The sequence below is a fragment of the Capsicum annuum genome, chromosome 6 (genome assembly GCF_002878395.1).
Source record: "Capsicum annuum cultivar UCD-10X-F1 chromosome 6, UCD10Xv1.1, whole genome shotgun sequence".
Taxonomy (NCBI): domain Eukaryota; kingdom Viridiplantae; phylum Streptophyta; class Magnoliopsida; order Solanales; family Solanaceae; genus Capsicum; species Capsicum annuum.
This window is the reverse complement of record NC_061116.1, coordinates 129,745,730-129,759,690: the sequence shown is the minus strand read 5'-3', so window position 1 is coordinate 129,759,690 and position 13,961 is coordinate 129,745,730. Positions and strand designations below refer to the sequence as shown.

The 13,961-nt window shown below is 34.7% G+C and overlaps 1 long non-coding RNA gene across 3 annotated transcripts; it reads right to left on the bottom strand.

The window, feature by feature from the left end:
* Positions 1-9,630: 9,630 nt before the first annotated feature.
* LOC107873288 lies at positions 9,631-13,023 on the bottom strand. Of its 3 annotated transcripts, none has more exons than XR_001675236.2 (4): positions 12,439-13,023; positions 11,679-11,754; positions 10,758-11,584; positions 9,631-9,981 (listed from the first exon to the last, which is right to left on the bottom strand). It is a non-coding gene; the product is annotated as an uncharacterized LOC107873288 (long non-coding RNA). The 3 variants fall into 3 exon arrangements; XR_001675238.2 differs by having other exon boundaries at positions 11,866-13,000; XR_001675237.2 differs by lacking the exon at positions 11,679-11,754 and having other exon boundaries at positions 12,439-12,999.
* Positions 13,024-13,961: the final 938 nt, after the last annotated feature.

Genomic DNA, 13,961 nt, shown 5'->3' with positions numbered 1-13,961 from the left:
AAAGTAGATGGGTACTTTAGGAAATTCAATTTGTAGTCAACTCTAAGGTTAAACCTTTATGTTGCAGTGGATACAAAACATCTTAGGACTCGTACCCATAAGTAACTAGTCGGAATATGACTCGTACCTACTCATAATATAAAAGTTTAACTAAGTCTATGTTCTGGTATGGGTACCACTATACTATATGAGTTGTACCCAAACCATATGACTCATACGTTGAATTCAAAAGGACCTGGGTACACATTATCATTTTGAATATATTTTTGAATTACTTATGAGTGTTAGTAAGGAGTTGTACCTTAGCTTACGACTAGTTTGGAGTACTTATAAGCAAGCCAGTGAACACCCATGAATACACTGAGTATGATACGACTCGGTCATATGAGTCGTACCCAGTACGAAGGACTGGTACGCTCTACTAGTACCCTAAATAGTAGATACATATTGACAACTTACTTTCTTCTTTTACTTTCTTTTCTGTATTTAAATATTAATGAAGGTGTACTTGAAGGTACAATGTCTATGAAAAATGCATCTTCATCCAAACAAGTGGCTAAAAAGGGAAACAAGAAAAAACAATCATCCAGTACTTAGGCCACTGAGTCTTCCACTAGTAACGATGAATTATAAGACTCACAGAAGGGCAAGGTTGACATAAAGCTGCAAAATGGTGCCAAGGAAAAGAATATAGCATCTCTAGAGGAAACACCTCTATGGGGTTCAAGGTGAAAGAAACTGACTATTTCCCCTCCTTATATACCTCTACTATCAGATACAGAAGATGATGTAGAATCTAGTTGTGAAGAAGTGAGTTCTAATAATGCTCACGCTACAGAATATTTGAATGCTACACTAATTGATAGAAAAGACCCCCCACTTGTACATACAACTTCTTCGGTGCCCATCATTGAATAATAGGGGTACCCAGCATAAAAAAGATATTTAGTGACAGACAATGCAGACTCCAAACTGGATAGATCAAACGCGTGTTTTATCTTGAGTAGAGGTTGAAAACTACAGGGATGAAGGAGTTACCCAATTTCGAGGAGTATTTCAAGAAGTATGGCATTGATTTTATGACTAGAGCACACTTAGAGTATAGTGAGGTACTTGTATAAGAGTTTTATGCGGTGTATAAGGGCGAGCTTAAGAGACAGAATCCCTAAGGTCAATTATAGAAAAGTGTTGATCCTTTATGATTATTGACTATTTGGGAGTGCGGGGAGATATTTCCCCACCCACCATTGGTCAATTCTTGTATAGACGGGATTATCAACCAATGGTCAATAGTAAGATCGACTATCAGCTGGAGGAGATACGAAAAGTTACTAATAAACCAATGGGTTTGAAGGAGAAAATTTGTTTTTTTGGGTTGATTGCAGAGATAATAGCGTGAAATTAAAAAAACATTGTATGGGTTGTCGAAGGCCCAAGAGTGGTGTCCCAAAAAATCAATAAGAGTGCCCTTACATTAATGGACAAGGGATGGTAGACATTGGCCCAACACAGGATTTGTCCCACCATAAGAGATAATGTATTGAGCTTGGTTTAGGCTGCTATGATTGAAGGCTTCATACTCGGATATGAGATTGATATTGGAGAGTTTATAGCTCTAAAAATAAGGGATTGTGTTATAGGATATTAGAAGTCATAGATGGCATACCCATTTATGATCACACAACTTTATTTGGCTGCCGGGGTAAAGGATATCCTAGGGGTAGATGAGATGATCGAAGCCACTAATATTACTTATCTTCGGTTGATCCATGATGAAGCCAACTCATTGGCCAAATAGGCAAGATATTTTGTAGATATCATAGATGATATATTTAGGTAGAGTGAACAGACGGATGTAACAAAGACCATCGATGCTGCTGAGGTGGGTTGACAGGTTGAGACCGCACAAACACTATGGATGAAATGGTCATATCTATTGCCCCACCTCTGGTGCAATCTGTATCACACCACCCGAGAGGTATGTCAGCTGCTTTGGTGATGATTTTGCAAGCTATGTGGACTAAGGCGATGCTGAGATTAGGTATGTTGGAAGCCAAGGTCCACAACATAAAAAAGGGCGTGAAACCCTCGGTTAACAAATAGATAGTGAGCCGGGATACATGGGTCCAAGGGTGATTTGATGCTTTTGAGTTGTGGATTACTTGACAGTAGGACTCGATCTAAGGGCCCACGTGTTGATGTTGTTGATCCTGCGCCTTGAGAGCCCAGGATAACCTTTCATCCTTAATTTAATTTTTTTAACACTGGGGATATTGCAAGGATTTTCAATAAGGGGTGGGGGGTATATTTGATTCTGAATATCTGGGAGTAGCTGAAAAATATAAGCTAAATGTCTATTATGACTTGTTGATGTGGTGCTGACAAAAGGATGAAGCAGGGAGAAAATAAACACCTTTGGTAGAGGACTATTTTTACGGATTTTTGAGTGATTTTTCAATTTACTTGTCACCAATGTGCAATTTTTGAATTGATTTTAAATTGCATTGATTTGTGATTCTGGAAACATGAATATTAAGTGATTTTAAATGATTATGCTGAAAGTAAATGAGTTACAATTGACTTATGTTTAAAAGGTGAGACCCCTCCTAAATATTTGTTAACTGTGTGATATGTGTATGTGTGAGACTGTGTGAATCTAATAATGGCATTTGGATTAGGGATAGAGAAATTAGGGGCAAATAGTTGAATAACTTGATAAGTAGTACTTAGCAATGTAACCCTGTCCAAGAGCGTGTGAGGTTTACTGAGTTTCGAGTGTAAAAAAATTTAGAACTTGCCTGATTACGTTTACCTAGGTCTAAGATAGTAATGTAGGCGAAGATCATAAGCCCTTGTTGTAATTCCACCCGATCCTAAATGTCCTAACCAAATGAATGAATCCCTTTGATCCTAATATTTAGTCGTAATTGACCAAATTTTGTAGTTTACACCAATTTCAACTTCCCATTTACCTTTCAATGAATCTATTTTGGCCCTGGTCCTCTTTAGACACTGTACCCCTCAAATCAGGAAAATCATCTAAGTAAAAGGTGGCTATTTTAGGGTGAGTAGGAGAAAAAGAGTATGAAGATATTTCATATAGAAGAAAATTTTGAAACTTAGACTGGTGTGGTAAAAACAAAAGAAGCAGAAAAATAATTTGCAATGAAAAGAAACAGAAAAGAAAAATAAAGTCAAAAAAATCGTGCCTGGCCCAATCTGAATGTGTTAAAATAAATAGAGAGACATAAGGATAGAAATAAAATTGAAGAATAAGTTGAAAGATAAGTAGACCCCAAAGAAAGCATAGTGTTAAGGAGGTGTAGTGACTAAATAAATCTAAAAAAGATATCATACCATCATAAAGACTATGCTACATACTGAATAAAGTCTTGTAGTAATCCTACCTCAACTTTCTAAAAACTTAGAAAGAGAGCATAGGGACAAGCCTATGGTATTTTATATACACCAGTGATACTTCTTTGTGAGAGAAAGAGTCATTTGTTACATCCCTGAATAAACTAATTAATCCATACTGAGAATGAAAGGGATTTCTTTGACTGTGTGTGCATACAGGTTATGTTGCTAGGTCACTAGATTATTTGGAGAAAGTAATTCGTGTCAATGCCTAATGGTCTATTGCTGATGTAATGACATCATTGTATTTCCTCCCATTTCTTTGTATGCTAAATTATTATACGCAGTGAGTCTTGAAAAGTTAAAACTAGGAAGGGAGCAACAAGATTGAAAATTGAGTTCAAAATTACTGCCATGGGTTGCTTAAGATCTTCCTATTTAAGCATCATTGTTCTGAAATTGTTTTTGGTTTTGTTTGGCTGAGGACACTAAATAGTCTTAATTGAGGGTCTTGATGTGTTATGGAAACATAGCATTTTCTATGCTTAAATCCATAAATTTATATATGTACTTATGTTGTTTTAGTTGATATAATGCACTTTTATGTTTATTGTGGGTAAAACAGGTCAACAATAGTGTTGGGTAAAAATGGAAGAAAAGGACCTAGAAAGACAAAGTCTGATCAAGATACGAGTTACCTTATGAGTCGTCAATACAGCATGCATCTCGTAGGATGACTATAAATCATAATAGAACACAAAGACAAATTGAGAATCTAAGTGTTGAGAAGATACGACTCGAGCACCCAAATTATTAACAAGGATACGAGTCGTATAATGAAATCATATACATAACAAAACCCAAAGATGCCATCCAAAGTTGAAATCTCAGTAGTATATGAGTCAAAAGTCTAAGTATGACTCATATAGGTGAAACATATACAGACCAATGTTTATTTTTTAGAAATACAGAAGTCTCGAGTGGATACGAGTGAAGGAAACGAGTCGTATAGTCAAGGTAGAACTCGTGAGCAGAAGTCATATGAAGAATAGAAAGTTGAATCCTTGGGAGACAAGGCACTATAATTGATACAAGACGGCATAGTACGACTCATATGATGAGCATACGAGTGGATGAGCAAGTCATACCATGTGCTAGCTTAACTTTTCTTATTCTATTTTTATTAGGATTCTAAGTATTGTTGAAAAACTATAAATACCTTAGGGTTTTTCCTTTATTTGGTTCCGTACTTTTACATACTTTAGAATTACTTTACATTATTGATACTTTGTTCTTGAAATTTTTGGTTTTTATTCAATTGAAGACTTTGGATTTTATTCATATCATTATTGTGCAATTAATTACACTCTTTCTTTATTGATTATTATGGATTGTTGCATGAACATGAGCGGCTAAGTTCCCTGACTAGAGTTGTTGAAACCTAGGTGGATTAACTACATAAGAAAAGTGGGAGATTCAGCTATTCTAAATTAAACTATATATATCTTAATCTTCTTCATAAAAATTAACCTCAGAGCTGCTGCAGAAGCTTGGGGAGAGACTGTATTCATAAACATCCTCACAAGGGAATTTGTGATTAGGAAAATAAGATTAAGACAGTAATTGAGATTCACTTCCATCATTATTATTTTGATATCTAATCTAATCAACTCAAGACTCAAAATTTAACAATTGAACTAAAGTCATAGACAAGGATAAATAAGGTGATGCCCTAAGACTCACAAGGTAAAGGGTGAGATTTATCAACACGTTCAAAAGACTGTTTATGATACAAATCTTGTCGACTTTTGCTTCAGAGCAACAAAATAGGTAGGTTGAACACAAGAAAAATATAGATTTAAGAATCCAAGAAGAACACAGTCCTAGTCTTCATCTTTAATTATTTACAACTCAAAGCAACCATGTTAGGTCACTACTGATTGATTACTTCTAAAATTCCCCCTTTAATTTTTTGCACTGCTCATAAATTATATCAAACCAAGAAATATTTTGGCATCGTTCCTGTGGGATCGACCCTAACCTAGATGGTTTATTACACTTTTCATCGGTCGTAACATACTTCTTTGGAGGTTAGTTTTGGGTGACCTCACGATATCTATCTATAAGTATAAATTTTGGGCGTATGGTTTATGAATAGTTTTTTCCAAATGCATTATTTTATCACTATCCATGGAGTTACATACTAGTTATCGCCACACTAACTGTCCTCGAATGTTGTGCCATTTTATGATATAAGTTTGGAGGATTTTTCTATTACTCATATGCAGCGTTAGGCGGTGTGGTTCATCTATTATACTGATATATAGTTGTATGCCTCCACCTTTTGGAAGGATCAATAATTTCATTAGTTTATTTTCTATCTTACTACTTTTGGATTCTCTTTGTCATTGTTGGGGGCATGAACCGACTTAGTTTGGCAATCTTGGTCTAATGGCTTTTGTAGACAAGTATTGGGTTGGTTAATTATTTTAATTCTTAGAATCTTTATTTGAATTAACTATTATTCACTTTACCATTTTATTTGGATTTTCTTATTTATCTTTATGTGGTATTGATGTATGGTTAAGAGGGTTGTCTCAGGCCTATGGTTGGCTTCAGATTGCTAGTAACGGTAAGGCCTAGGTTTGGGTCATGACAAGCATAGTATGAAAGAATGGTTCAGGATCGCTTAGTAAGAACAAAGTTGTAATGAGTAGAGCCCTTTTAATGGGTGTGTAGTGCACCACACTTATAAGAGGGAGGATACAAAGCATTTAGGAATGTTTTCCTTTCTTGTGTTCTATTTTGAGCTATAGAGTCTAGTCTTGTGAAACTTCTCTAACTCCTTGCTTACATACATTTAAGATCATGCCTCTATGATAATATGATGGTTGCAAAAACACTATTGGAATATCCCTCCCATCTGAGGAAAATATAAAGGGAACTTACCTTGTTTATAGAGTGAAGACCCGATCTAGGGTCTCTGATCCTGACTGTAACACTTAATGTAGGGTTTCACTGGTCCCTACTAGTCCTCCTCGGGCTTCTCAAGTTGGTGATACTTATGCTCAATTGAGTTGTAGAGATATCTCTAATATAGAGTTTTGTTAGTCTATCGATATGCTTTCCCAACAAGTGGCATCACAGTCTCATTAGTCAGATCATGTTGGTCCTATTGCTAATTTATCTAAGGTTAACTGGGCTGGCAAGTTTATGAGGTTGGATCACCCAACCTTTATAGGCTTTAAGATTGAGGAGGATTGTCAAGAGTTTATTGATGAGATGTAGAAGATCCTTAGGGTGATGCATGTTATAGATTTAAAAGGTGTGGAATTTACTTCTTATCAATTAGAGAAGGTGGCTTTCCAATTGTGTGAAAGAGTGGTAAAAGATGTGGGTTAATGGTGCTGGGTTTGTGATTTGGGATGAGTTTAGGTGTTTTTCTTGATCACTTATTTACTCAGAGGTTAATAGAGGCTAAGGACAAAGAGTTTTTGAACTTTAAGAAGGGTAAGATGAGTGTTAAGGAGTATGCTCTGAAGTTCCAGTAATTGTCCCATTATGCTTTGGAGTTGGTGTTTAATATGAGGTCTTGAATGAAGAAATTTGCTTTTAGTTTGTCACGTGAGTTGGTGTTAGAGTGTAAGGCTGCCATTTTGAATAATGATATAGGCATATCTAGGTTTGTGATTTATTTACAATAGGTGGAAGACGATTAAATAAAAAGGTAGAGATAGGGGAAATGCATAAAAAAAAGTTTATATATGCAGAGTAGGGTGAAGGTCAGTAAAACAGTGGGAGACCTGGTAAGCAGTGGAATAAGAAGAAGAATTAGGGAAATTTTTATTTGACAACTAGTTCTTCTTATCCTTAGATGATCTTCATTTCTAGGCAAGCACTGGTCCCAATAAATAGAGTGCCCAGACTCAGTTCAGTTAAGCTCAGTCAGCCCTACCATATCCTCCTTACCATTTTTATCGACATAATTATCATAGGTATTGTAAGGAGTGGTGGAATTTGTGTTTTAACTGTGGTCAGCCCATTCATCTATAGTGAATTTGTCATATATCTAAGTTGCCACTTGATCTTATAAGGTCCTGGTCTCCAGTTCATCTTCTTTTGTACCTAAGGGCACCATATCAGGTATTTGTAATGGCCAAAATTACTTGTATACGCTTACTACTCATCAGGAATGTAAGGCATCCCCTGATATTATCACTGGTATGTTACAAATCTTCTCTAGTGATGTTTATTGTTTTCTGGATTAGGTTTCTACCCTATACTACGTGACCCCTTATGTGGTTGAACATTTTATTTTTTGTCCTAAAAGTACTTCCGATCCCTTATATGTTTCTACTCCTGCGGTTGATTCTATTATGGCTAGAAAAATCTATAAAGTTTTTGTGATGTCCATTCTTCATAAAGAGACATTAGTGGATTTGATAGAACTTGACATGGTCGATTATGTTGTAATCTTCAGGATAGGTTGACTTCATTCATGCTATGCTTTTAAGGATTATAGGACCCAAATTGTTGGTTTTTGTTTTCCTAATGAATCAGTGATTAAATGGGAGGGGAGTTTCTTAGTACCGGGAGGTCTATTTTTTATCCTAAATCTTAGTAATTGAGGATGGACTGGCTCCATTCGTTCCATGATTTTCTGGATTGTAGGACCAAAATGGATAGTTTCTAATTTCCTAATGAATTGGTGATTGAAGGGGAGGGGTGTTCCTTAGTTCCCAAAGGGAGGTTTATCTCTTATCTTAAAGCTTAGAAAAAGATTTACAAAGGGTTTCTGTATTATCTAGTTTGGGGTAAAATTTCTAATTTTAAGAGTCCATCTTTGCAATCTTTCCCTATGATTGATGACTTTCCTAAAGTTTTTCCCAGCGATCTTCCTAGAATTCCTCCTAATAGAGAGATAGGTTTTGAGATTGATCTTTCACCATATACCCGTCCTATTTCCATTCCTCCTTATAGAATGGCTCCAGCAAAACTAAAGGAACTAAAGGAGCAGTTGAAGAATATTTTTTATAAGGGTTTTATTCATCCTAGTATTTCTCAGTGAGGTGCTCCTGTACTTTTCGTGCACAACAAAGATGGGTCTCTTCGGATGTGTATATACTATAGTTAGTTGAATAAGGTTACAATGAAACATAAGCACCCTCTTCCCAGGATTGATGACCTTTTCAATCAGCTTCTGGGTGCTAGGTGTTTCTCTAAAATTGACCATCATTCAGGTTATTACTAGTTGAAAATTTGGGAGGTTGATATGCCCAAGATTGCTTTCTGGAACTGGTATGGCCATTAAAAGTTTTGGTTATGTCATTTGTGTTGACTAATGCCCCAACTATTTTCATGGATCATATAAATCAAACGTTTATGCAGTTTCTAGATTTGTTTGTTGTAGTTTTCATTGATGACAATCTGGTATACTCTAAAACTGAGGAGGATCATGTCAATCACCTCCGAATTGTTTTGCAAACTCTTTAAGGAGTAGAAATTATATGCAAAATTTTCTAAGTGTGAATTTTGGCGAAGTGATGTGACTTTTCTCGGGTATGTTTTTGGATCTTCATGGGATTAACAAGGTATTATAGGAGGTTTATGGATAGTTTCACATCTATTGATACTCCGCTGGCGAAGCTAACTTTAAGAAAGGTTATGTTTTTATGGTATGATGCTTGCGAATATAGTTTTGACAAGTTGAGGGATAAGTTGACCTCTACGCCTATTTTGACCCTACCAATGGGTACTGATGGGTTTGTTGTGTATTATAATATATCCCATATGGGAATAGGTTGATGTAGCATCAGTACTAGAAATTATCCCTATGGCAACGGTTCAAAAACCATTACAATAGATAAAGAAATTATTGCAATAGATGTACCACAATGGTTAGGCAAGCGTTGCATATGTGAACGTTGCAATAGGTCTGTTACAATGGTTATACCAACCATTGCAACGGTTATTCTAACCTCCTATTGTAAAACTTTGTAAAACTTATAGCAACGGTTAAGACCTGTTGCAATAGACTATATTGCAACAATACGAAAGCGTTGCAATAACCCTATTCCAAGAATTTTTAATATGTACTACAACACTTATTGGTCTTTTGGAACGATTTTTAACTACCTATTGCAACTCTTTTTGACACCTATTGCAACGATTCTCTGGTCTTTTGCAATATTTTGGGACTACGTATTGCAACTATTATAATAATCTATTGCAACGAATTTTTCCACGTATTCCAAGTACTTCAAATACCATTAATAATTCAAATACAAATTGAAATCTATATTGAATTATGTTAACACAATTTCCTGACTGCTTCCTACATTTGAAATATATTGGAGAGCATCAGAAGTTTGATATTGATAAGCATACAAAAGGCAACTTTATATCAATCAATCAATAATAATGCCACAACCCCAAACTAACTTGATTTGGCATCTTTCCACAACAAATTCATCTGGTGTAGAATCCAAAAGCCATGTCGGAACTTGATGTGAGAAAATGTTTATATCCTTCGAAGCGCCATCAATGCCATTAATCCTTAAAGAGGCAGGATTGCCATCTGACAATGTATCTTCACCATCCTCACCGTGACCTTCTACTAGCGAGCTGCAAATAATGCAGAAGAAAGTTACTCAGCTACTATCACTTCTACCAGGAATAAGAATAGATAGAGAAATCTACCAAAAGACTAGTAAAGTGAAACTATCACTGAAGGTGCTTATGTTGGAAGCTAGCGCGTGCTCTCTTAATGATGTAAACAATGAAGAGGTGGGTCTAGATTTACATGTGGTCATCTGCAATAATATTGAGGTTTGAGGATGATATTGGCAACATAATAACATCAGTTAAAATTTTCTTTTGTCTTACCTGCCATCAATAGAGCTAGTTCTCTGGGAGCCATCACTTTAAGACAGTGGACCAGATGTAAGTGTACTAAAGCGGCCAACGAGACAAACGCAACAAAGACTTATTTCCAACTAGTTGGTATTGCCTCTATGGAGATTTTCTTCAAAATCTATTTTGATCTTTGCTAAGCTTGTACAGTTTTAGAGAGAGTTATTTACATGTAATTATACATCTAACTTCTCCATTGTTAACACCTTTGATAATCTCATCTAGAGCCCAGTGTATTTTAAGGTCTACACAGGATATGATTAAGCAATCTCCAATGACCTTCTCTATTTTATTCTATCATTCTATGGGCTACTTCTATTTTCTTCTTTATATGATCTTCACTAGCTTTGTATAATCTTTGTATGCTATTCTTTAGATAAAACATTCCCATGAAACATAAAAAGGGAGAAAGGAACGCACATAGTACAGAAAACATGTAGAGAAAGATATAAGACCATCTTAATGATACCAAAACAAAGTGAATTTACCAGCATGCTACTAGGGAAAGTGAGGTCCTTGTTTAGGATGTTGGAAAATATCTTGTGCCTGTTTTTTCTTCTAAATAGTGCACGCCCATAGATCATCTCATAAAGCAAGATACCTGAATCCCAAACAAAAGAGTTTACAGAAGTAGAAGTGCATGAAACAAAGATCAATAGTAAAGAAAACTGTCAAAACTGAAGCGTACTTGAGGTTTACAGGATGTCTTGAGAAAAAAGATCAAAGTCAGTTAGTACGACATGCCCATCAACCTGAAGTTGGATATTTTTTGGTTTTGGATCCCAGTATATTATTCTTGTAACATGAGTATAGAGAAATCAAATGATCATCACCCATTAGTCATACAAAACAGATGAACCCTCTATCTTTAGCTTGATAGAAAACATTGAAACATAATAAGTATATCTTAGCATGGCGTTCTTTTCAACTCGAGGAGTCTCTGACTGAAAATAATACCAATAATTCAGCTACTCTAGTTTTGACAGACTCTGAGTTTTTAAGGTTCTGACATAAAGTCCTTATATTAACAAAGAAAGTATGTGTAGATTAAGGGAAAGAAGTAATAGTACAAGCACAAAATTTTACTAAACCAAAGTAGTATCGTGGCATGTTCTATTTGCTTCTGCGGTGAATCAACATCAGTAAGCAGCTTCAAGAATACCTAAACAAGTATGCAAATTCAATCATAAAACACTAACTTGTAAAGATTTTAAAGGCTGTGGGAAGACCTCTCCTTGGAGAGACCCAAAATATATAAGACTTAGTTGTCTTATAGAGCCTGGGATCTACTATAAGTGGCATTTCCCTTTAACCCCTGTAATACGACAAATACAACGACAGTAAAATTAAACCTCAGTATGATACAGCTAAAAGAGCACAAAATGAGAGACAAAGAGAGAATAGCATACACTTTCCAACCCAGCCGACTAGTGTACTCCATGAAAATGAACTCTCATTTTAAATCAGAGAAAGTATAGAGTAAATCTGCCAAAAGTTAATAATAATAAGACAACGTCTCACCGAAGAAAGAAACATAACATAACTACTCAAGACTGACTTATGACCAAAAATGAAGTACTGGCTTGGTGAACTCACGACTGATGCAAATCTCTGGATATCTGTAATCTCTTTTTGCATTGTCTCGGCTAATTTCTTCTTAGCCACATCAACAACCACTTGATCCATTGCATCATCATTTATATAGACCTCAAACCCTTTCTCGTCTTTAAAAGGCACCACTATATTATACAACCTCGATATCAAATCTTTTGACTTTTTAACTCCATTATAGCCAGCAAACCCTGACAAAATCTCCTACCACTAGAATAAAATTTGAACATATTTTGTCCTTCTTTTAGCAACAATGGAGAATCTTCCGTTTCCCCAACACCCAATAAACTAAAATTCTTATCAAATATTAAATCCCTCATTATGAATTGACTCGCCCAAGCTAATGCTTAGTTCTCATTCTCCCTCTTCCTAGTAAATTAATTTATTACAAACATAATCAAGAAAGAAGCACAAAATATCTTAATAGTATAATCCGATATCAATCTTGGTCTTCCAATGTCAAGCTCCAGTGAAGGTTTCAAATTGGGATCTAATTGGAAGTCTCAGTGGAAGATTCTGTAATTAAAGAGGAATTAGAGGGCAAAGATTAAGGAATACCTGCTAACTCATCTCCATATCATTCCTCAAAGGACATCGATGCAGGCTTCGGGTAGGATGGCGAGATGCAACTTGAGTGACCAATGAGGGAGGAGGAGAGAGGTGTTGTATGGCGGAGATGGGTTTATTAAGGTCAAAAAATTCATCGATATCACCAGTGTTGGAACCCTAGTACTGGTGGTGCTCGACGAAGACGGGAGAGAGGTTACAGAGGAGGAAAGAATGGAAAGGGAAAAGGAGTGTTTCGCTATTATAGAAAGAAGTATTTGGATTTAATTTGTCTTCTTCTAATGAAACAAATAGAATAACTCATGATCTAAAGTTGGTTGTCGTGGTTCTTACTTTTATGATTTGGATCCATTATCTTTATGGATTGCATTTGGGTAGTTATTTTTAGTATATTAGCTTGCAGTATGTGTTTACACAGGAGTTGAATCTTAGACACTAGCAGTGGCTTGAATTGGTTACGAATTATGACATGAGTTTGCACTATCATCCAGGTAAAGCTAATATTATTGCTGAAGTTCTTAGAAGGTTGCCTATGGGGAGTTTATCTCACATTGTGAAGAGAAAAAAGGGTTGGTGAAGGATATTAACAGGTTGGCGTAGCATATATGTTTGAATTTAGATTGGATTAAATTAATTATGAGAAGACCATTTAAAAATAGAGAAGCTTTTAGAAAAATCAAAGAATCTTTAATTAATAATTATTCAGAATATATAGATCTAAATAAAACAAAAGAAAACCCACAAAAATTAGCCTACCTAATTACTTTAATATCTAGTATTAAAACAAAATTAATAATCCATTTAAAATCTAGAAGAATGAGACACATACCACCTAATTATGATAAAATCAGATTTAGATATCCACCAAAATATTATAAATATGGTTTAAATGAATAAAGTACAAAAATACAAATAACTAAAACAAATTATTTCTGAAAAACGTAAAGAATTAAAAATAAGAATAGAAAGACTATATTATAATATATTTGCCGGAGTTAATGAAAACTCAATAAATATACAAAAAGATGATATATCAAAATTAGAATCACAAATAGATAGTTTAGAATATATATATATATATATATATCAACATGAACTATTCACAATAAAATGAACAAAGAAGAATTTATAATAGATGAAAAAATATATAAAAATCACAAAGGATTAAAAATAAAAATAGTATTTTCTAATCTAGGAGGAAGATATAAGAAAATTGGTGAACATTTATATTTAATGTTAGAAAATGAAGAATTAAAATTAGAAGATAAATTGACAGCTATGGTAAGAATAGAAAGAGAAAATGAAGAAATAGATAGAAAAAAGGAAATAGAAAAAATAAAATAACAAACTACAGAAGAAATACGAAAAATAGAAGAAACTAAAAATAGTAAGATTGCTGAATTAGAAAAAGAACTACAAATGTTAAAAGATTTGTATGAACAAAGACAAAAAGAAAAGGAAGAAAAGGATAAAGAACAAAAATTACTAAACGAGATAAATCAATTTAAATAAAA